The sequence below is a fragment of the Pituophis catenifer genome, unplaced genomic scaffold, assembly GCF_029215685.1.
Source record: "Pituophis catenifer annectens isolate HBS135680 unplaced genomic scaffold, rPitCat1.0.hap2 SCAF_2, whole genome shotgun sequence".
Classification (NCBI taxonomy): Eukaryota; Metazoa; Chordata; class Lepidosauria; order Squamata; family Colubridae; genus Pituophis; species Pituophis catenifer.
The window spans coordinates 281,545,410-281,570,160 of record NW_027256882.1 but is presented as its reverse complement, the minus strand read 5'-3'; the positions used below and the strand labels follow the sequence as shown (position 1 = coordinate 281,570,160).

The 24,751-nt window shown below is 39.3% G+C and overlaps 1 protein-coding gene across 3 annotated transcripts in view; it reads right to left on the bottom strand.

Annotated features, from left to right (window-relative positions):
* The window catches only part of TCF4 (transcription factor 4), a 413,612-nt gene that overhangs the window by 17,193 nt on the left and 371,668 nt on the right, over positions 1–24,751 (bottom strand). The gene's annotated exons all lie outside the window — the stretch shown is intronic.

Sequence of the window (24,751 nt, the reverse complement as noted above, 5' to 3'; positions counted from 1 at the left end):
TCAGAAACAAGTATAATTTTTACATGCACACATACAATGAGCAAAATTAAAAACATGGATAGATGATAAGGATAAAGGATGATGAATGGTACTTCATAGCACGTAGGCTAAATAATATTTCCTGCCTGTATCAAATGACCATAATTTTAGAAGAGATTGCTGAAGGATTTGATAAAAAGGAGGTGGCAATATTCATCGCCCACAATGGGGTGAAACCAAGTCCATAAATGATATTCTGGGAGATCTCAGCAATTAAAAGTTATTGGGCAAATCCCAGTCTTGAAAATATGTCACCAGTTCTCTTTACTGTTAATTTATATGAAGAAATGTTTCTGAATACAGGACTTTAGGATATTAACCCGGTTTTTAATACCCATTTATTTCTTACGCTGGATCTTCTAGAAGAAAGAAATAAGGCCTTAAAATGAGGAGCCAGATTGTTGGGGGCAATAGGCTGACTCTGTAAACCGCTTAGAGAGGGCTGTAAAAGCACTATGAAGCGGTATATAAGTCTAAGCGCTATTGCTATAAAAGGGCAATCTAGTGTGACAAATAGAAACTCTATCTAAGCCTTGTCATTCTGGTGGATAAATAAAACTTAAACCAGAGTTTCTTAACTTTGGCAACTTTTAAGATGTGTGGACTTCAACCCCCAGAATTCTGGGAATAGAAGTCTACATGTCTTAAAAGTTGCCATGGTTGAGGGATATTGACTTAGACTTTTAACATTCCAAACAATTATCTCTTTCAATTCGTGGGTGGAGGTAATGTAAGAATTTCATCTGGTTCGGTCTTTCATTGTGACACAAACTGGGAGTGGGGGCAGAAAGGAAAGGAAGGTATTACTCTGGGCAAGGAGTTTTGAGTGGTTCCGAAAGTTTTAAAGGTATCTCACCTCAAATTAAATCTTCTAATAGAAAGTTCAGGTTTTGAGAGGATGGCTTTCAATGATCCAGAAAGTTATTTAGATTCCAGAATTAAGAACAGGAGGCAAAGGAGATCATACATAGGTATTTGAATCTGATAACCTGCCAGATTTGATCTGTTCTTAAAAAAAAATATGGATGGCCACTTGATGGACAGCATGGAGAAACAGAAAACAATACAGTTTTTGTTTCTATCCAGGTATCTATGGGCCAAATCACTGTACAAAAAGGACAAAGAACTCATCTAACTGTAACCTGCTATTACTAAATCAGGCACCCCTCATCCTATACCTTTTCATTTGAAGTTTATTACTTAAATGTAGGACTGTACACTTTTCTGTTTTTTTTTTAAATTTCATTTCATTTCAGCCCACTTTCCAACCTATCAAAATTATTTTGAATATTATTTCTATTCAGTACAGCACTAGCTATCCCTGGTGATTCCATGTCATCTGCAAATTTGATAAGCATTCCTTCCACCTCTTCCTCTAAGCCATGAATGCAAATTTCAAGAGTAGAAGATACCTCTCTCCAAGGTGATGCACAACCATGAGCTTCTGAATATGGTTTTCAAGCCAGGTATGCTGGTACTTAATTGTTATGCCGTTCATACCATGAAATAAGAGACACCTTGGTGGGAATTAGGCTTCCACCTCCTTGAAGGTGGAAGGGAAGGTTGGGAGGGGAAGACTGTTGTTGTTTTTCAAGAGATTATACTTGTAAATAGTTTGCAGAGAGAGAGGGGTGGGGAGAGGGAGAGGGAGAGAGAGAAAGAAATAAAGAGACAAATAGAGAAGAACTGAAGAACTCAAAAAGTTTTCTTGCATTTTAAGAAGTAATCTGCAAAAGTAATATGGTTTACATGAAGTGAAAAATTCCACGACTATGAATGTCAAGTGAGCATAGTTGTATCAAGTCAAACCAAAATTTTGTCTTGTCCATCCTATGAAAACAAGCAAGCTCCAAACTGTAAAAGTCAACTCAATTTTTTTTTCTTACTCTATGTGGACATGCCTTTATTTACCGGGCTTATATGCTGCTCCAATCACTGTCTAGATCTGAGCAGTTTACAATCCTACTACTATGTAAACAGAATTAAAATAGGTATATACCTACAAATACACACATCAAACCGGCAAACATTAAGAAAGTAACAACCTTGTCTTCTGCCAAGAATCCTTAACTGTGCTACTGTAAAAACAAGACACTAAAGCAGTACTGGCCTGCTGAAATAACCATGTTTTACTTAACATTTATTACATTTATGAATCCCAACAGTACTAAACAAGTTTGATCCTCCAGAAGAATACTATTCCAAAGGATAGGGGCAGTGATTAAGAAGATCCTATTCCAAGATCCCTGTAGATGGCATTTTTAGGAGAGACGTTCCATAGTAGACCTTTTCTTCCTGGCCTAAATAGTTGGGTAGAATTCTTGGGAGAACAGTCCCCAGATGTGTATATGAAGGCATAGAGAATTAGGAATATTCCTGTTGAGAAATCATTTTTCTCTTCTGCATTTATTATAACTAAAGCATGTCTACATCTCTGGTTTTACGTCCCATTCCTAACTAAGATCTTGGATATGAGCAAAATCTGATTTTTCTGTTCATGGAAGTCAAAAAGAAAGATAATGAAGGAAAAAAATGAGTTTTGTTTTTTTAAAAAATGAATGTTTTCTACCATTTGTATTTAATCTAATAATGGCCAATAAGGGGGTTGTGACGGCTATTCTTCTGGATGAGTAATTATTTTTAATTATGTTTTCGGAATATTTGATTCCTGCTTGCGTTATAATACATGATCTAGGTCTTTGATTATTATGTATATATTTTTGATTGAAACGAAGGATCTGGGGATTTGTAGGCTATTCAGAGACACATGATTGGACCGACCCGTAAGACAAGTAAATAAGTAAGCAAGTTAGTAAGTAAGTAGATAGGTAGGTAAGTAAGTTAAGTAAATAAATAATCAACAAATGAGAGGAACAGTGGAAACATATTTACAATAACAGAGAAAGAAGAGAAGACTCTCATATGAAGATAGTTGCATATGTCAATTTCTTCAACCATGTGATGAGCAAACATATCCACAAAACGAAGGAAGACCTGATTTACTCAGCTCCTGTTTCAAATAATAGATATGAATGTTTTGCCAAGTGTTGATTGCTCTACTTCTATGTAGTTTGAGAAGAGTCCAAAGGTCAGCCTGGCCACGATCAAGCTACTTTTTGCAGGCCTTGAAGACTTCCAGATGTTAAGAGCCCAATTTATTTCTGAAGAAATGGCAAATAATTATGGCGAGGCCGGATGATGTAAAGGAATCCATGCAGTCCTGCTCTGATACCATTTGTCTATGTAGAAATCAGGGTTTACGCTGAGTCAGTTTGTCAGGCTCAGAATGATTTATTTGGCCTTCTGATGGGTTATCCTCACACCTGCCGGCTGATATCTTTTCAATGCTAATGTTGGAAATGATGAAGATGACAAAATGAGAATCAATTTGGTCTAGTGGTTAAAGTGCTGAAACCAGAGAGCCTGTGACTTCCAGTCCTGCCTTAGGCATGAAAGCCAGCTGGGTGACTTTGAGACAGACACTCTCTGTCAACCTAGCCCATCTCACAGGGTTGTTGTGAAGAAAATATAAGGAGGAAAGAGTATCCGGTCTGTTTGCTGCTATTTGTTACTTATAAAATAACAATGGCAAAAATAAATAAATAAATCTAACCACTCCCTTAGCCATAAAACGCATCTCTCTCTCTCTTTCCCGTCTTGTGAGTTGAGCTGATTTTAAGCAAACCTTCATTATCACCAACATCCTTTAAAAAAAAATGAGTATCCAAGAGCCATGGTGGCTCAGTGGTTAGAGTGCAGTACTGCAGGCTACTTTTGCTGTCTGCCAGCTGCCTGCAATTTGGCAGTTTGAATCTCACCAGGCTCAAGGTTGACTCAGCTTTCCATCCTTCCGAAGTGGATAAAATGAGGACCCAGATTGTTGGGGGCAATATGAGGACTCTGTAAACCGCTTAGAGAGGGCTCTGAGAAGTGCTATATAAGTCTAAGTGCTATTGCTATTCATGATTTGCATCATTCCCAGATGAAAGTGAGTTGGCCATAAATGAAACATTGTTCAGAACAAAATTCCCCTCTCCTCTTTGGTCTGGGATTTCATTAACACTCCCAATTTCTTTCAGTCTTTGCTGACAGTCCTATTAGACAGAAGGAATTCTTTCTTTTGATGTACATTAACTCAACTGCCTGCAAGATCCTCTGATGCTTTGCAGGGGGACATCTCGGGCCACCTATCTGTTGCAAAGAGGAAAAAGTCAGTGAGGTGGACAGGTGAACTTTCGTTTACTTCCCCCTACTCTCCAAACTCTCACTTGTTTATTCATTCTGTAACTTCAGCATAGCTGGAGACGAATTAGCAATGCAGTTTTGCTCAATCTAATGTCCGGCAAAGAACAGTAAAGTTGGCAATTAGGAGTATTTGTGTACATAACTAAGGCCAGTGCTGGGATGGCAAGGGGAGGAAGGAAAAACAGACAAAAAAATCTATTGGGGAGGGAATCTGACAGAAAGACGCTTGGCAAAATAGAGGAAACAGAGTGCCCATTCTGGCTCATGGGCCTTATAGTGAGGAATATTGAGTTACAGCATTTAATTTGGCTCAGGAAGCTTCTGTTTCTTGGTCATTAAGATGCCACAAGAGCCCTTTTCTTCTTTGGTTACAAAGGACAACATGAAAACTACTCAGCTGTGAGGATCACTGCAGGTCAAACTAAACCAGGGATGAACTAAATGTTCCTTTAAATAGCTTATAAACAGTTACTTAATTTTTTTCCCCCTCTTACTCAAAAATAATTGTAGAATCTGGCTGAGGAGGTTTTAAAACTTTTGTACTCTTTGACTCTGGTACCAAGCCTTGCAAATCACTATTTGAGCCTAATGGCAGGTCCTCTTTATCTGCATATTGCAGGCACAATAGTGAGCAGATTTTGCTTGGGACTGCCAATAGATTAAAAAACCAACAGTAGTCTATGTGAAGTCAATCTGGGTTATACTTTGAAATAAAACAACAACAACAACACTTACTCCCCCTATTAAGAGTAATATGCAGTCTGAACTAGAATGGCTTTAGCCAAATAACCTCAGTGTCCCATCAGATTGTCTATAATAAAAGCAAGAAGAGATAAGATCTTAAACTGAAACTCACGGAGAGTGCTATCAATAAATAGCAGTCGAAATGGGCCTGAAGACAGTACAATAAGACTGATCTCTAAGTAAATTTAAATAGGATTACAAGGTAAATGTATTTTTCTTTTGTCAATGTCTAATGTATGACTTAAGGAAGTTACTACGAAGCCTGAAACTAGCGGTATAATATATAGCCTCTCTTTTGCTTTCAAACAAAGTACCAAAAATAAAATATTCTAACGAAAAGGAAGCTTAGCTGAAAATAAATAACTTGCGTGTCCAATCACACTTGGCCAATAAAGAATTCTGTTCTGTTCTGTTCTATTCTATAAGATTATGGTCAAAAACGCTCTCAACATGAAGGCTCCAGATGCTGTTGTTGCTGTGTGCAACACTGAATATGAACTGAGTAAAAAAAGATGCTGCCCAAGGGCATTTTAGTGTTTACGTGTAGATGAACACAACTAAGAGAAAGGATCACAACCTTTCCAATTTATAGAGCCGAGGTGGCATAGTGGTTAGAGTGCAGCACTGCAGGCTACTTCAGCTGACTGCTAGCTGCAGTTCGACAGTTCAAATCTCATCGGCTCAAGGTTGACTCAGCCTTCCATCCTTCTGAGGTGGGTAAAATGAGGAGCCAGATTGTTGGGGGCAAGAGGCTGACTCTGTAAACCGCTTAGAGAGAGCTGTAAAAGCACTATGAAGTGGTATATAAGTCTAAGTGCTATTGCTAATTCAGAAAGCTGCACTACATGCAAACTCGGAAGCATAGGGATGCTATGTAAAGCAAAAATGGTTTGCTGTCAGAAGCGTGATATTTTTTCTCCCCAGTAAGGTCTAACTAGATAGTAACTAGCCTATATCAACTCCTTAGAACTTGTCATAAGAACATCCACTATCAGGCACCATCCATCACTGAAAAAGCACTTTGGTTATGAATGAAGATGATGGCCACTTTGCCTATGGATAAAAGGAATGAATGGGATCCTTTGTTTGAACAAAGCTTGGCTGCCTCTCTGTTCCTTGGTTTAGGGAGTCTGAAAACCTAGATGACAGTTTTTCCCGAGTTAAAGTTATTACTACTGAATGTCAAGTAATTGAATGGGAGAAGAGGCAGCCCTGCTTCAGCATCTCTCAATGGTTTTTGGTATTAGGGCTATGCACACTTTGAAAAATGAACAAGGCAGGATTGACTTGTGATTTCCTCTAGGCTCTGGAATTTCATTTGTTGCTTGTATGTATACTGAGAGCTTATGCATTGGAGACGAATTCCTTGTGTGTCCAATCACATTTGGCCAATAAAGAATTCTATTCTATTCTATTCTATTCTATTCTATTCTATTCTATTCTATTCTATTCTATTCTATTCTATTCTATTCTATTCTATTCTATTCTATTCTATTCTATTCTATTCTTCTGTTCTGTTGTAGTTCTGTTCTGTTCTTATTATTATTATTATTCTATCCTATCCATTCTATGCCTATTCTATGTCACATAAGTGCATATTTGATTTATTTACCAGTGGTGGAACACTGGGCCAAAAGGTTTAGCAGCTAAACTCAATGGTTCAATATGTAGAACAGAATCTTTCAGATAAAGATCTGAAGAAAGAAAAAACCTTTAGTCTATCATATTCTCCATCTCTCTTCTGCCTTTGTAATCTGGATTCCCAAACTCAAAAGTAGAAGGAAGGGTGTTGGTAAACTTTCTGAAACTGAATTTCTGAGGAATCAAGAACTTGCTATTTATGTTTAAGTTCAACTGAATCACAAGTGCTTAAGCAAACGATTAGATTATTTTCTCCGTTTTATTTGGCTCGGATATCTTTCTTGGCTTGGTGGTCTTCTTGAATGTGGATTTTCCTTACACACAGTATTCACATGTCTATGTCCCTGTACTCTGGTGGTAGACTACATCTGTACAAGCAAGCACAAAAAGCTTATTCACATTATTTCTTAGTATACATATTTGATACATATTTGATTCATTTTGCCCCAGTAAACAGAAAAGGAAAAGTTGATGTAGTCTCAGTTTAATTATACAACCATTGACACAGAAAACTGTTTTTAGGTGTTTTTGAATTGTAATCTCCTTGTGGAATGTCAATTATACCTAACAATCTCAAAGAGCTAAATTTAAGTTTTGGTGACTCTGCCTGCTATCTGTTATATCAAAACAAAGCAACTTATTTGCTCTAAAGTGGGGAAAAAATTATTTAGTCCTAAAAGTGCATCTTTAAAAGTGGTAGGAAATACTCATCCAAATGTTAACTTTTATTACACACAGATGGGTACTCTGAAGTTTGTGAATTGTGGGCAGCAGATAAAAGCTGTAAAAAATTAAAACAATGGAAGGTTTCTTATGAAGTTATGAGAAGTGTATTCGGCTGTTGCTTAAAGTTAACTCTTTCTTTCTAAGAGAACTTCAAAAGTATTCTTATTTTTGCAATGTAATTTGAGAATTAAAACCAGTTCTCTGAAGAAAGAAAATGGGGGGAGAAAATGGATGTATCTTTGGAATTTGGCATTCTCAACCAAAGAAAATATGGCAACATTCACTTACAACACAACACAATTATACAACTCACAGCCTGGGAATCTACATTCAATCCTATGTATGTCTAATAAGCTCCATTAAGCCCCAAGGATGCTTTTTCAAAAGACAACTGGGCTTAGTTTTTCCTTGAAGATGTTTTCCTTCTCATTCAAGAAGCTTCTTCAGTTCTGACTGAATGGTGGATCAACTAGATAACCTTGCAGTTATCTGATCATTTGCACTCTTTCTGAGAATCGTTGTGCCCTCAGGGTCACCTGAATAGTGCAAATGGGTGTGGAGCCTTCTTGGAACTGCTGGAAGGACTGTGATAAAGTCCAGTTGCCTTTTGAAAAAGCACCATTGGGACAATCATGACCTGGAAGATTGAGAATCTCCATAGACATTAAACTCCATTAAATCTAATGGGGTTTAATTCAAAATAATCACTTATAGTTTTGCAGGTTGAGGCTTATAACATCAACCTACCATATGACTTACTTCTGAATGGAACTGTAGAAATACAGAATTCAGAATGGATCTCTAGAAGCTTTAATCCTTTGGTTGTCTATGTTTATTTTAAGTTTCAGTCTCTCTGATGTATTTAAGGAGGGTAAGAGAGAACAGAAATAGATACAAGAAAAGGAAATCGGAGGGAAAAACTAAACTGTAAAATATTTTTAAGGAACAGCTGAGTTTACTTAACCAACCCGCTCTAGCATCTTTCCAAGACTGACATGTTTCTATTACACAACAATATACAATAAAACATTTTGTATTATATTTGGTTTTTGAAACAGAACCTTGTTCACTGCCCTCTTGTTCCAACATAATATAGGCAATCCGAGTGACTTTCAAGGCTTACCAAGACAAAAAAATCACACAAAAAAAATGTGTCTTAAAAGATTCTGAATGAAAAATACACAAGCAAACAATGGCATGTCACCTTGCAGGTTAGACAGATATAATGTGTGTTTGTAAGCAAACCTTCACAGATTGTTTATTGAGGGACATTTTCCATTTTTCAATCATTTTTTTAACCCCCCCCCTCCCAAGATTCCATGAATAGAAATGCTTAAATCTCTCTCTTAACCACTGATGGTCACAGGCTCTTTTGTCTGAAATCAGCCACTGCTGAGAATCAAAGCAAGACTGTGGGGGGGGGGGGACTGTGGGGGGGGGGGGGGTCAGAAGAGGAGAAAAAAAAATCTCTAGGTCCAACAAAAGAAAGTTATTATTGGACTTTCAATGATAACTAGCAAAATGTGCATTTTCTGCCGAAACTGCTGAAGTAGGCTTTTTTCTGTTGGTTTTCTCCTGATTTCTACATTCAGAATGCATTGGGGGGAAAAATTTGCAATTATGCTACTATCAATCAAAGAAGATGATGTCAACCAGTTTGTAGGTAGCGGATTTCTGATGTAAACAGCACTGTAAAACATGCTACACAAGACGTGTCTGATTTATGTAAGAAGTTTGCTAGTCACAATCTGATTTTTCTTCCTTTATTTGTAGTCCCAGACCAATGCAACACCGATTCAAAACCTAAAGTACAGGAAAAAAAACCCTGAAACGATCAATATTGAAAAGAGGGTGCCAACTGACATCTGCAAAACCGTAGCTGCTGCTAGAAACAGGGCAATCTTCATTGTGGTTGCCAAAATTCGGTCTGCGGGAGGAAAACCGTAACCTCTTGCACAGAAACGTGATTACAATTTGTCACAATTGGGTTTACTTGTGCCAGGCAACACGGAAGTAGAATGGCAGTGTAACAATACATGGATTACTGATACAACCTCTGTATCTGGGCAGACACGTGTATGACTTCGGTATGGGAAGTGGATAGGATTTCTAAGGATCTGGCAGACATGTTGATTTGATAATTGAAGCAATTACTCACATTTTGGAGAATACAGCTAAGCAGAAAAAAAAATATGGAAGATTCCTATGCACACGGTAGTCTCTTAACAACAATGTAAAATGAAATCATAATAATGAACAAGGAAAAGCTGGGGGGGGGAAAGGAAGAGAACATTGAAGTATATTACAAGAATCCAAGATCGTCTAAATATGTAAGCCCATTTTGTCTAAAAGCCTTATAAACTTCCAGTTTGTAATAAGAGAAGAACGAAGGACACCTCACCAAAGTCAGGTTCTCACACTCTGCGTGCATGTTGTTGGTTCAAATTATTCACTCTTATTTAACCAAACTGAAAGTCTTTCATCTCCATGCTATACAGTAATAGTTTCCATATGACTGGTGGCTAAGCTATAAATAAGATCAAAAGCAAAAAGAAAGGACTTCATTGTAACGGGGGGGGGGGGGGAGTGTGTGAGTCAGTCTGAGCAGCATTAAATCAAGGAAAAAAGAGAAAAGTTTTAACAGTTTTCTTTTAATACCAAAAAAAAAAAAAAAAAGCACCACAGAGTTATAAACAGCTTTCTAAAAGCTTATTGAAAGTACATTCTGCGAGCAGTGGTCATATGCAAAATCTATTTAGACCTAACTCAAAACTGGCAGAGCAGAGGTTTCGTCAGTAAGAGAGAGCGAGGTAGAATGCCACGTTTTAAATCTAGGCTGAGACCAACTATAAATGGGGGGGGGGTGGAGTGGAGGGGGTGAGTGGATGGGAAGCGATTCTTGTGATTCTTATATTCGTGCATGCTGTTAAGAGAACACAGCATGGCACTGCTCCATATATTTCTCCACGGTCTTTCTGTTTTGTTTTTAAGACAGGGGTGGGTGGGTGGCCTCGGGCAATCTATTATTATTATTATTATTACTACTATGATGATTATTATTATTGCTCAACGCAGACCCATCAGCTCCAAGTAAAAAGGATGTTTTATTTGGCACTGCAGATCAACTCAATGGCAAGAGCCAACTTCTCAAACCAATTTTCTTCTAGAAATGCAAAAAAAACGAAACAAAAAATAACAACGCTAAACTGGAGTCCCTACTGGACAAACAGATGTTAATAATAACCCACCGGGGGGGGAGGGGGAGGAAGGAGATGCATTTCCTCTGCTGTTTATAGACAGTTTTTGTAATGTTTTAATACATCGGAGGAGAGCTTTGTCTTTCGGGATGCAATTTTATGGAAGGTGCTTCCTCAGCCTACTGTTACCGTTCCTTTCCTGTGCTCCAAGAACACATTAATAGGGGTATTCTGGCACGCTTCGGGTAACCCACAGGTTGCAACAACTGTTGTGTTGGAAAAAAAAAAAGAGGGAATCTATCAGAGGAAATATAAGTTTTTTCTGCTGTCAGTACAATAAGGACAGCAACATTCTGCCTACAGGGAAATTATTCATTTTATATACACTGGTGGAATCAGGAGAAGTTCAAGATCTGAAAAAGCAAGAAGGTTAAGGATATTAGCATTCGGCTACGAGTTACGACCGATTGATAAAAAACCACTGAGTAAAAATAAACCATGAAATTATGTAGCTGGTCAAATTATCCTCGCATCTCAGCTCATTTCTCTTCCTTTCTCCCCCCCCCCTCCACCCTTGTTTTTTTTGAGCACCTGTTGAATGGTGACCTCACCTCTACACCTTGAGATTCAGGGATTTTACAAAAAAAATCCCCCGGCTTTTTAAACAAAAGCCAGCTGTTTCTCATCTATTCTATAGGGGAAACAGGCATCGGGACAGTGCTGGAGAAATGTTAACTCACAGGCAACTATTCTCCAATAACTTTCACACACCCAGCTGGACAACAAATAATCCATCTGTATATAGAAAAACACAGATCAGGGGCTATAATGTGAAATTAAAACTTGGAAATGGAATACTAGTATTTTAACAATGCGCCTAATTAGGTCGTTGGAAATGAATGAAATCATTGTATGAGGATTTTAAGTGTCTTTAAAAATAATGATTGGATTCCCCCTTTTCCCCAATTAACAACACAAGCCTTAAAAAAAAAGATCTTAAGTGTATGATATAATTACACAGAATTAGTAATACTAACTAAATTAGTTAATCCTTAAACATATAAAATGATTTGCTGCAGTTGCTTTTAAGATGCTCATTGTAGTAAGATGCTTTGCCTTTTATGAAAGAAGCTTTTTTTTAAATAAAAAAGCAGCATGATTACAATAACTACTTATATTGTTATGATAATTTTAAATAGAATATGTGAGGAGATTCTTATATTAATTTGGTGAAGATACAGCCTTTAAAATAATTTTAAATTGTTTTCTTCTTTAATATGGATACAAGTGCCAACCTGCCTCCCAACTGCTACTATATGATCTTTCCTAAGGGTGAATTATAAATTAATCTAATGTTGATGTTTAAATAAAACATGTCTACAATCATGTGGTTTTCCTATACGTTATCATGCTGAAGAACCAGGCACATTAACAGCAGCTTAAATACTAACTTAAAAGCAGGTTAGATTTAAGAATGTTGTTCCACAAACAGAATAAATTCCAGTGTGGATAAAAATCGATTTAAAAAAATAAATAAAAAAATAAGATTTTTAAAAATTTAAATTGGATTTTTTTTATTTAAATTGGATTTTTTTTATTTAAATTGGATTTTTTTTTATTTTTTATCAAATTTATTTTAATAAAGTACTTTTGGAGTAAAAAATCTATCCAAAGATATTTTTCTATTTAAGATACATTAATAATTTAGTTTATTCAGCATGAAATGGAGCTTAGTTATGTAGCATATTCTGCAATATTTACATTTTTGGTAAATTCATTCAATGAATCCAAGCTTTGCAAACTGAGATAATATGCACTGCATTGATGCATTCACACAATTTCACAGTAACCATGAGATAAATCATAAAACAAAATTCAGGAATATTCCTTTATCCCATTGTTTTGCAAATCTATGTACACTACAAACTGTATGATTGTTTGAAGAGAAATGCATCTGCACCACCAGGCTCTAAGTGTGAGGAGGAAGGGCAAGCAGTAAAAATGAAAGTGAAACCTTCTAAGCAGCTTATAAATATAATATTAAAGAGCAACTGTCATTTCAGATCCATCATGGCAGTGCCTGTTAGCAGGCATCCACTCATCTGCTGCCTGCCGTGTCCCTCACCTTGTTGTGTCACTGCCGCATCACCAGCCATCCCATTAAAGTGAATGGGACTGTCGGTGAGTCAACAGTGGGTCAGAGGAGGAGTCGCTGCAGGACAGAGATGACAGTTGCTCTTTAAAAATTATTATTTAAATTGAGTTGATTTCAATCAAGCCTTTCTACTAGTGATTTAAATCGTGATTTAAATCGTCTTGATTTAAATAAAATCCACTCTGATAAATTCTATTCACAGCATCCTAGAATGGCTCCTAAAATGAAATAAGGAATGACTTTTGCTGATTTTACCATCTCCATAAAGTTTTATGAATCATTTTTCATTGCTCTGGATCCAGTTTTGGGGTGGGGGAGGTTGCAAATGAGGGGACAATTTAGATCTGAGAACTCTACTAAAACGACTCCTGATGTATTCCCTAAATTTCGTTTTCTGTCATACTCAAAATTGCAATTTGACACTCTGGAAGGGCTTTGAAGGGAGGCTGTTATAGTCTTCGGTGCTCTGAAATGCTATTTGCCCCCTATAAATGTCAAATTATTACAATCTTCTTCAAAAATTATACTTGGTGCACCCTCAACTTCTGAGTTAGGTAGACAGCAGCCAAAATATTCGCCCTTTTGAGAAGATGTTTCAGTATGTTACTATATAGTGTATTGCCATTGTTTTTTTTTAACCCGATAAAAAATATTTTCATTTATCCAGACTCAGAATGTTCTCAGAATAGCTTTCTCCAGGCATACTTTTCAGTAGAAGCCACGATGGTATCATGTACATCATTATGCAGTTCGTGTCAGTCATATTATCAGGTGAGCGATGTATAATATGCAACTTATACCATTTGTGCAAAAACATTACAAAGCACCTGGGGTCACTTCCTCCACCTTGCTTTCCCCCCCCATCATCTCTGATCAAGCTGGGGTTGCTGAAGTTGGTCATACCAAACAAACTTCTTCAACAAACCCTGAAGAAGGCTGCAACGGAAGACATGCGATGCGATCTTAAATAATGGAGTTTTGAGTTTTCCTGCCAATATTGTGATTTAATTGTTTTCAGTGATCTGTTTCATGGTTAGGTTCTGTAGGTGACAATTCGAATGAACTTTCTAAAGTCGTTATTTCAAGGACAGTAGTTAACCAGGCATCTTGACCTCCAGGGGTGGGCTTCAAAAATTTTAGCAAGGGGTTCTCTGCCCTGTTGCTGGGTGGGTGTGGCCATGGTGGACGTGGCCTAGTCAACCTCCTGCATCATGGTGTGCGTGGGGGGACATTTTTGCCCTCCCTGGGCTTTCCTTGAGCCTCTGGGAGGGCAAAAATGGCCTCCCCAGGCTCCGGAGGCTCTCTAGAGGCCCGAAATAGTAGGCCCGTTTTCACCCTCCCTGAGTCTCTGCACGTACCCTGCACTTACCTGCATCCAAAACGGGCCATGTGGGGACTCCTGGGAGGGGTGGGGTGGGTAGGGCCAGCCAGGAATGGAATTTGGGAGTTCTCCGAACTGCACAGAATCTTAGCTAGCGGTTCTCCCGAACCCCTGCGAACCCCCAGCAGCTCACCCCTGTTGACCTCTATGGCCAAAAGCATGCACAATGGGTTGCATGCACGGCACACATCAGAGTCACTAAGTAACTGGATGGCAACACAATTAGTGAGTAGAGATTGGCAGCTAGTATACCGACTCAGGTAACAGGAGAGCTAGTAGATCATTTATAGTCCTGGCTATTCAGAGATAGTTTCTGAATAAGAGGGGAAAAGCTATCAGAATTACCCTATTCCATTTTATGTTTGGTGCGGGGGAAAAAAGATTAAAGGCACAGTCCTGGAAGCTCACCAGCTATAAACTAAATGTTTCTGGGAACTAGTTAGCTGCTTTCTTTCAGAGAAGCTTTTCATTGGAACAAGGACGGTTACAGGAATGAGCCTGTGGCTAGTAATTAATCCCGCAATCTTTTGAATGATAGTGCAAGTAAATATGAGTTAAAGGCTGTGAACAAGAATAAGCCATAATTTAATACTCTCACTGAAATCCCAGAAATGATTCTATTACAGAGGTTAAAGAACGCTTGGCTTAGAACGGCAGTCCTATCATTTATTCTTACTGTATTAAGATAAAAGGGAAGTAACTTCCTCCCATTCACTTACTCATCTGCCTCCCTGCCTAAAGAAATGGAAAAGAAAAAAGAAAGAAAGAAAGATGACATGGAAATTATCTTTTGGAGAAAAAACAAACAAAGAGACTTCCTTTCACTTGAATAAGGTATTAGCAAAATGTAACTGACAATATAGAAAATGTATTTTTACCATTTGATAAATGGCAAATAAATAAATAACCCTGCTTTCCCAAACAGCTTGTATAGAGAGTAGATTTTATGCAATTAGACAGAAAAACAGAAGAGGGAGGTTAAAAATGTTATAATACCCAGAATTGGGTTAAAGTTGGGAATACAATTATTGAAAATTAAATAGGAAACCCAGGACTGCACAAGCAGAGAAAAACATTCCAACGAATTACTTCCTTCCTGACTCTGTACCCAGAAAAAAAATGCTCTCCATAGGTTTCTTTTGGGGAGCTACCAAATATTGTGAATTAAGCAGTGGTGGGATTCATATTTTTTTACTGCCAGTTCTGTGGGTGTGGCTTGGTGGGCATGGCATGGCCTGATGGGTGTGGCAAGGGAAGGATACTGTAAAATCTCCATTCCCTCCCCACTCCAGGGGAAGGTTACTGCAAAATCCCCATTTCCTCCTGATCAGCTGGGACTCGGGAGGCAGAGAATAGATGGGGTGGGGCCAGTCAGAGGTGGTAATTACCCGTTCTCCGAACTACTCAAAATTTCCTCTACCAGTTCTCCAGAACTCTGGAATTAAGGGTTATGGTGTTGTGGTGAGATAGGGGCATTTTAAAAAAAGCTTTTTAAAAATTTTTTAAAACAAAAATCACCTTCATTGTTCGAATGAGGCTTATGAGGACTGATCAATCAGGAAGAGAGAAGGTCCTGAATCCTAGGAGAAACACCTAAAGGAGGTGAATACATTTAGTTTGGAAAAAAAGAAAATTGAGGGAAACATGACAAAGGTCTCTAAAAGTCTAAAAACATTGCCATGTGCAAGTGGGGTAGGTCTTATCTTTTTCTAAAAGTGAAATTGGGACAAAGACTAACGGATTAAATGAAAATAAAGTCGATGTGAAGGAATTTCCTAATGGCAAGAAATATTAAAGGTGCAGGAAAGGGGACAATATACCTGCAAATGAATGTATGGCTATCTATCAGGGGATTGATTGTGGAAAAGTATACCAAGCAGAGAAACGGACTCACTGATGTGAAAGGTTCCTTTTGGCCATTCAAGGTTTCTAATTCGAAAGAGAAGATATGTTAAGAGAGTGGGGTTGTGTGTGATAGACAAAAAAAAAGGGTGGGGTGGGGTGGGGAGACCTTTGCAAATGTTTGCTTTCTATTCTCACTGGGTACAATTTTGGGAGGTTAAGTCAGAGGCATCATTATTTTTATTCGCTTTAATGCAGGGCTGTCAAACTCCCGGCCCGCAGGCCAGATGCACCATGCACTGGCCGCACCGGATTTAGTGGAGGGGAAAAAAATCCCCGATACATCATGTGATGCTGCCGTGACGACACAAGATTGACACCTCTGCTTTAATGTATTTTTTTTCCTGTTGTTGTTGTCGTTGTTACTCAATAATAAAGTACAGCAAATTGGCTTTGTTGGGCTTGTGTTGGTTATTTGACCAAAAAAAAAAAAAAATCTTTCTGTAAATTTATAATCTAGGCAAAAAAAAATAAAATAATAATCAAGGTACTTTTGATATATTTCTCCTCCCCTAACCAAGAGGTCCACAGCTGACAAAGGAAGAAGGTGTACAGTGGGCAAAGAAACTCCGCCAGGCCATTCTGAACAAGCTTCCGGTCCATACCTCCCACTGCTACTTTATTTATTGCAGCTGGCCAACATTTTATTGCCTGTTTCATGTATTAAAATTCAAATGTGGAAAACATTACCAGTGTCCTGCTTGATTTCCCCCCCCCCCCCATTCACTTCCTTTTCAGCATGGAATGTATCAAATGGTCAAAGGCTAACTTAAGACTGACTCTACTCAAAAACTATTTCCTTTGTTCTCGTGTTTTTACTTCAAAAATTCAGACCAGTTTCCCATAAAAAAAATAAAATAAAATAGCAGCAGCAGCCCTGATGCTTTCTCACAAGTTATAGTTTCAGACAGGGAAGAACACTGCTGGTGAATGACCAAGAACCTGGTTTTTTTCCTCCTCTGTTAGGAGAAAGCAGTTTTGGTGACGGTTTGTTTTTGGGTTTTTTTGGGGGGGGGGTTGGGTGGGGGAGAAAGAATTTCCAACATCTCTTTTTGGACCTGATGTTTCCATGTTAGGGGTTCATTTGTTTTATGCTCCTTTCAGGGCCGGATTTTCCTATAAGCTAACTAGGCTTCAGCCTAGGGCCTCAAGATCAAGAGGGGCCTCAAGATCAAGAGGGGCCTACATTCAAATTGTTAGCAAAATTAAAATTACACTTTCACTATAGGTGAAAGGGCCTCATAAGTGGAATAGCCTAGGGCCTCTTTTCATCTAAATCTGGCCCTGGCTCCTTTCTTACTTTATGAATTTTATGACAGCAGGAGAGATCCTCAACAGGAATAGAGCTTCGTGCTTTATTTGTGGTGTAATCAACATTCAACAATCAAAGCAAACCAAAGCTCCAAATAACGGTTCTGTTTTTGGAGGAAGTCAAACTCCTTGGTCAGATATTTCCATGAATGCTATATATGCACAGCAGACTTTTCTAGGGTTCCCTTCCCTGCCTCCAATCTTTCTTCAGCTACATCTGGCATATAAGTACATAAGAGGAAAGTATATATTTATGGAACAACTCTCTCTGAAGTGATGCCCTGGGTGCATGTTGCATCAGTTTAACATATGCAAAGCAAAGCAAAGCAAAGAAAAAAAAAAAAGAATACCAAAGGGAGGGAGGGAGAAAGGAGGGGGGGAACCCTCCTTTTCTCTCTTGATTGAGAGCAGATATACAGGAATAGTTGCAAGTCACAGATCTGGCTTTTAATAGAGCCAGATTTCTACATTAAAGGCAGTGTTATTTGAATGTGATATGGTATATGTGGCAGAATTTCCCCATTGCTTCTAGTTCTATATATCCAAGAACCCTGAATACATCTATTGATAGATGACAGCGAAGGTAGCGTACATTACAATCTGAACACTGGAGAACACTCAAGCCATTCTACAACAGAACAGAGTCCATATCCAATAGATCAGGGGTGTCAAACTCAATTTCATTGAGGGCTGCATCAGGGTTGTGTTTGACCTGGGGGGGGGCATAGCCAGAATGAGCATGGCCAGCTCCACATCACTCATCAAGGCTCCGTTTTCGGCCATGATGGCCTCCTGCAACCCTCTGCCAGTGAAAATGGAGCTGGGGGGGCAGAGAGTTGCAGGAGGCTGTCGTGGCCGAAAACGGAGCCCGGGCAGGCCACACGTGGCCCTCATGAGCTCCATTTTTGCTGGCAGAGGCACCGCAGGCTGGTCCTTCACTGTTTCCAGGGTAGGCCAGATCTAAGCACCCCACAGGTCAGATCTGGCCCGCGGGCCTTGAGTTTGATACCCCTACAATAGATGATTCAATTCATGGTTCGATTCTTGGTGTGGGTGGGTGGGTGGATGGGATAAAATGGGTATCTTTCCCAATGATGAACTAGAAGCATCAATGGTCCACTTTTATCTTTTAATAATGCATTGCTGGGGGAGGGATTAATTTTCAGAGGTGATCTCTGCAGAATTCATTTTATGGAAATGGTCCTTTCTTCTCGTTATTAATAACAAAGCTATGTAATTAACAAGTACCTCCAAATTTCATGTTTTTCATCCTAATATGATTTAGGAGACTGAATACATCACCAAACCTGACTTGGAACTATTAAAGCTGGACAATAAGTGGAACCTTTGGACCATGAAAATTAAGCTCACGTTGGAATAACAAGTACAGAAGGTTAAGTGCAATATTTACTCATCCAGTTGTTTCCAAGTATAGTTTCTTGATGTTTCCAGCTTTCCCCTTATCTCAGAGTTGTCCAACCTTCCGGCAGTGGGTGGGTGGGGAGAGAGGATTGTTTTGTGTGACTGCTCATGCAAGTGGGGATGTGCACGAGTGCTCGCCCACCACTTCTGTGGCCTGGGGGGGCGGGTGTCAGGGACCCCTACCTTAGCTAACTAAACGCATAGAGAGTATTCCATTGCTATATATCAGGATATCAATTTCTGGTGACAGCGATACATCAAATGGGTACCTTTTGCAGGGTCTTCAGCATTCTTTCCTATTTTTGATAATACTTGTTCAGAATTCCCCAGCCTACATATCCAGTGAAATTGAACAGGTGCAAACTCTCTGTGACTAAAGAGACATTTAGATAACAATAAGAATGCAAACTGCTCTATTACATGTTTTATATTCTCTCACGAGCTGTAGTTTTCTACGATGCTGCTTATAAGAGATTTGTTATTTATCTCAGAAAAACAAAAAAAAGGGAAATGAATCCAACAAACTATCCAGAGGATTCCCGCTGAATCAGATAATTGATTGGAATGATCAGCAAGACAGAATCTTTAATATATAAAAACAGCTAAAATGGACTAAAAGTGGGCAAATTTAGATTGAAAACATATATTCTAGAAACCTGTAATGATTGTGAGCGATTAAATACAATTTCAGACAGGTGCCATTATGAAGCATATCAATATAATTCATCCTGGGTGTTTTTTTTTTTTTTAAGGATTCTACGGTTTCACTTCGTAGATTATTCTTTCCTTACTAGAGCACTTAATGATCCTATAGGCCACGGGTGTCAAACTTGCTGCATCACGTGATGCTTTGCGACATTTTTCCCATTTGCAAAGCTGGGGTGGGTGTGGCCTCCGTGTGACGCATCCGACCCGCGGGCTGCCAGTTTGACACCCTTGCTATAGAACTTGTTACCTGCCGTTTTTTGTTTTTCTTCTATCAAATGAAACAGTTTTTGTTTCTACCGTTCCAACTTATAAACACCCGGTAATTATTTTTACAGCTTGTCCAGTTGAACTTTGCATAGATAAGATCCTTTCAGTTGGATGTGATGAAACTTGTCAATTCTATTTTGATCTTTGCATTAAATCTACATCTCATCAGAGATCCAGCACAAGAGATATCTTCTGGATCCATCTGCAAATGAGTTCCATCTGACAGGATCCAGATTACCTGACTTTTCTATAGTGGCTCCCACCCTCTCGAACATCATACCTCTCCATTCCGAAGGTGACGTTAGACTGTGTGCCTGTTAAGTCTTTAGGAACGTCTTGTATATGTGGTTCTTGCAGCAATTTTGGGAGTCAATAGGTTATATAGCTAGTCCTCGATGTACAACTACATTTGAGCCCAAAATTTCCGTTGCTAAGCAAGACAATTGTTAAGTGGGTTTTGCCCCATTTTACAACCTGACCACAGTTGTTAAGTGAATTACTGCCTTTGTTAAGACAGTTGTTAAGTGAATCTCACTTCCCCATTGACTTAGCTTGTCAGAAGGTCACAGAAGATGATCACATGACCCTGGGACATTGCAACTGTCGTAAATATCATATTTTTCGCACTATAAAACACACCGGAATATAAAACACACCAAGGTTTCGAAGAGGTTTTTGCCCTCCCCGGCCCCCAGGAGCACTCTGCAGGCCTTTCAAACCCTCTGCGCATTTGTTTTTGTGAAAAACGGGCCCAATTTTGGCCTCCCCAACCCCCCATGCATCGCGTTTTTGCCCTCCCCAACCCCCAGGAGCTCTCTGCAGGCCTCCCAAACCCTCTGCAAGCCCCGGTTTTGCAAAAAAACAGGCCCATTTTTGGCCTTCCAAACTCCCCGTGTTGCATTTTTGCCCTCCCCAGCCCCCAGGAGCACTCTGCAGGCCTCCCAAACACTCTGCAGACCCAGATTTTGTAAAAAAAAAAGGGGGGGGGGCCTGTTTTTGGCAAAAATAGGACGTGCGGGACGGGGTTTTGGGGGGCCAAAAATGGCTGTATTTGATGTATAAGATGCAACAACATTTCTACCCTCTTTTAGGGGGGAAAGTGTGTCTTATACTCTGAAAAGTACAGTACATGACATTTGCCAAGCATCCAAATTTTGATCATAAGACCATGGGGATACTGCAACAATTGTAAATGTGACAAAAGGTCAGAAGTCACTTTTCTCAACCAACCCCAATCAGGGTCAGTGACATTTGGGGGTGGGGGACATATCAACTTCACAGATAGAAAAAAAAAATATATCCTGTAACTACACCAAATTGTCCCAGCAGATATTCATAGCAAACCTATTTGCGTTGTTGAGAATAACCATTCAAGCACATGATAGGGTTTTTTTTGATAGATTTCTAATTGTTGGTTTCCTATTGGTATCATAAATAAATTAACCAATTGATTATATTCAGCATTTTGTTGAGAAAAGCATTAGAGAGACATCCATACATCCTCCCCTCATTTCTTATTTCTAAATGTGTTAGAACTTTAAATTTCCAGAATTCCTATTCAGCATGACCAACAGACCACCAAAACAAACAAACAAACAAACAAACAAACAAACAAACAAACAAACCCAACATACCATGTTTTCCCAAAAATAAGACCCTGTCTTATATTTTTTTGAACCCTGAAATAAGTGCTTGGCCTTACTGACATGCACTCAAAAGCCCGATTGGGCTTATTATCAGGGGATGTCTTATTTTGGGTATTTATTTTATTGCACAAAGTACTTTTTCCTTTATTTCAATAAGCTTCCAAACAGTGGTTACTTAAACAAAATGTGGACATTAATATATCCTTCCTTATTATCTTACATTGTGATTAAAAGTCTTAGTTTTAACCTAGTTCTAGTAATTAGGTTACTAGCACTAAACTGTTTGGGATTGTTTTTAAATAAGCCAAAATCTTTTATCCTCAGATGCTCAATAATTAGTAACAATAACAATAATAATGTCATCCCACTCTAAAGAGATCGTATGAAGATTATGTCAGAAATCTTGATCACTAGGATAATTTTGTTATTATTTCACTTTCTTTAGACATATAAAAACATGTATACCATGGAATTTCTCAATCAAATTAAAATTATCAGAATAAGTTTTCATCTAAAATTTGCCAGGTATTTATCATCCAAATAAATTAGGCAGGTTATTTCCATAACCGAAACTCTAAGAAGCAATGTTGAAGGGGAAGCTGATTTTTACGTGTACTACAGATACACAGATTATATCGAATTACCTATTTTTAAGATTATCTATCCTGTCTTACTCATAACGCTGTTTGCAAGAATACATGTTAGCTGAATTCAAATATAGCATGCTAGTTCGAAAAGTGAAAAGGTGAAATAAATAATCAACATTATATAACTTGCTATTCCAACACAAACAATTGATGCACATGCCAGTTTTGTAACCCACCGTTTCAATCCAATTATTCTAAAAAAGAAATTAAGATGGCTTTAGGAGATTAAGTGAAGGTTGCAAGAAAGGATAAGAGAGATTTTAGGTTTCTTAAACATTCTGCTCTGGACTGATAGATTGGATGTTTAGATATTATCCCAAACCAAAGCTTTCTCTGAGCAGCTCCTATATAACTGAGGCAGGTTTAAATGTTCAGGCATAATTTGGATACATGGCAATGTGATCAGTGAAATTGCTTGACAAAGAAGAACAAATCATGAATGAAAAGCAGTGGTAAGGAAGAACAATGCCTTAGTCCTGCACACTAGGACATCTCTAATTCAGACATTAGTTTAACACGTAGGGACAAAACCTGTTCCAGTTTGGTGCAAAGAGAACCAATGTTAACTGGTTCACAAGGATATATGTGTGGTTGAGATTCATGTTTCCAAAGTGCAGATATCCCTCCCCCCAATTGCCCTTGAGGTAGATTAGGCCAAGAAAGAGCGCTGAGCCCACTGAGCTTCCATGGCTGGGTATAGACTTGAATCTGAAATTCAGAAGTTCTAATCCAACAGTGTAATCTCTATATTACTTTTGCAGTCAATAAGATAGGAAGTCTTCCTCTCAAGACCCTAGTCCCGTAATGGCGAACCTATGACATGCATGCCAAAGATGGCACCCAAAGCAGGGGTGGATTCTAAATTTTTTTACTACCGATTCTGTGGGCATGGCTTATTTTGTGGGTGTGGCTTGGAGGTCATGTGACTAGGTGGGCGTGGCTAGCTGGTCAGAGTCATTTCTGGAAGGTCCTCGCACTTACGACCAGTCCTCGCACTTACGACCCGACTCATTTGTTTGCTTTTAACACTGATCAGCTGTAGGACGGCCCTTTGAAGCCCCGCGGCAAGAGTTTAAACAGTTTTTTTCCCTCTAGTCATCAGCTGGGACTCAGGAGGCAGCAATAGATTGGGGGTGGGACCAAATAAAAGGTAAGAATAACGTGGGCGGTGTGGGGGGGTGGGAGGGGCGGGTGGGGGGAGAACCGGTTCGGTGACGTCATATCATCACTGCTACCGGCTCGGCCGAACTGGACCGAATCGGGAGGAACCCACCACTGACCCAAAGCTCTCTCTGCTGGCACGTGTGCCATTGCCCCAATCAGATCTCCATGGTGTTTCTTTCGTGAGCTTCTGTTTCCCTGCAAACCATGAAACAGCTCACGAAAGAAAAAGATTTTACCTCTTGTCGTGCTGCTGGTGTTGGGATGCCCTGCCTCCCGCCGGTCAGCTGGTCTTTGGGTCTCTACTGCACATTTGTGCACGTTTCCGCTTGCACGTGCGCATGCACACATGTTCGTGCATGCATGCACACCTCTCAGTTGGGCATGCACGTGCGCAATTTGGGCACTCAGGCCTAAAAGGTTCACCATCACTGTCCTAGGTGATAACATATTGGAATGATGTGTGGAATGATCTTGGGAAGAAGGAGAAAGAGATGCTGTCTCGGGAATGATCAGATAAAAGGAGGCCTATCCTGAGGTTGCATAAAGGGCAGTGAAAAAAAACTCAGAAAGAAACCTCTCTATTTTCCTCAGTCTGTAAAAGCGACGGTGGGAGATTTGTACTTTCAGACTTACAAGGTTCTGTAAATGCAACCTTATAATAGATGAGACTTAACTGATCTTATGGTCTAGGCTGGGTGTCAGCAACCTGTGGCTCTGGAGCCGCATGCGGCTCTTTGGGTCCTCTGCTGTGGCTCCCTGTTGGGTGATCCCACCACTGGCTGGCCCCGCCCCTCGCCCTCCACTCCTAGTCACGCCTGGCCTGAGAAGAGGGCGAGAGAGAGAGACATAGAGAGATACAGAGAGAGAGGGGGAGAGAGGGTGGGAGGGTGAGAGATGTCAAAAGGGTTTTGTGGTTCCTGGTGTTTTTTAACAACCAGTTCTCTGCCCTAATGACTGGCTGGGTAGGCGTGGCTGGGGGGGGGTGACTGGTGGAAGTGAGTGACGTCGAGTTGGCCACACCCACCCAAGTTTTGTGGTTCCCTGTGTTTTCTTTTCTGTGGGAAACGGGTCCAAATAGCTCTTTGAGTGCAGACCACTGGTCTAGGCTGCCTGGGAAGGCCGATACCTACTTTTTCCTCTTCTCTTCTTTCATGGATGGGGACTAAGCTCCATCCAATGCCATACTTTCCCCACCATTTGCAGACTTCAGCTGATAGGTTAATTCTAGAAACATACCTAAGGATATTCTTTTTCATTTTTCCCCATCTCGTATTTGCGCCAGACATAGAAAGAAGCCAAATATATTTCAGCTAAAAATATTTCAGAGATAGATTTTAGGAAGACCTAATGCAACAGATTAGCAGCTTCTTGCTAAGCAGATTCTTTAAAAGCATGGGCTGAACGTATTCTAAGCATGATAAATTCTATAACTAAAAACAAAACAAAAAACCCATCACCAATACAAGAGAAGCCAAGAGATGCATTTTAACATACACTGCAGAACAGTAATGATTGCTTATGCAATAGAAATAATAAAGGTAGCTTGCTTTGTCATG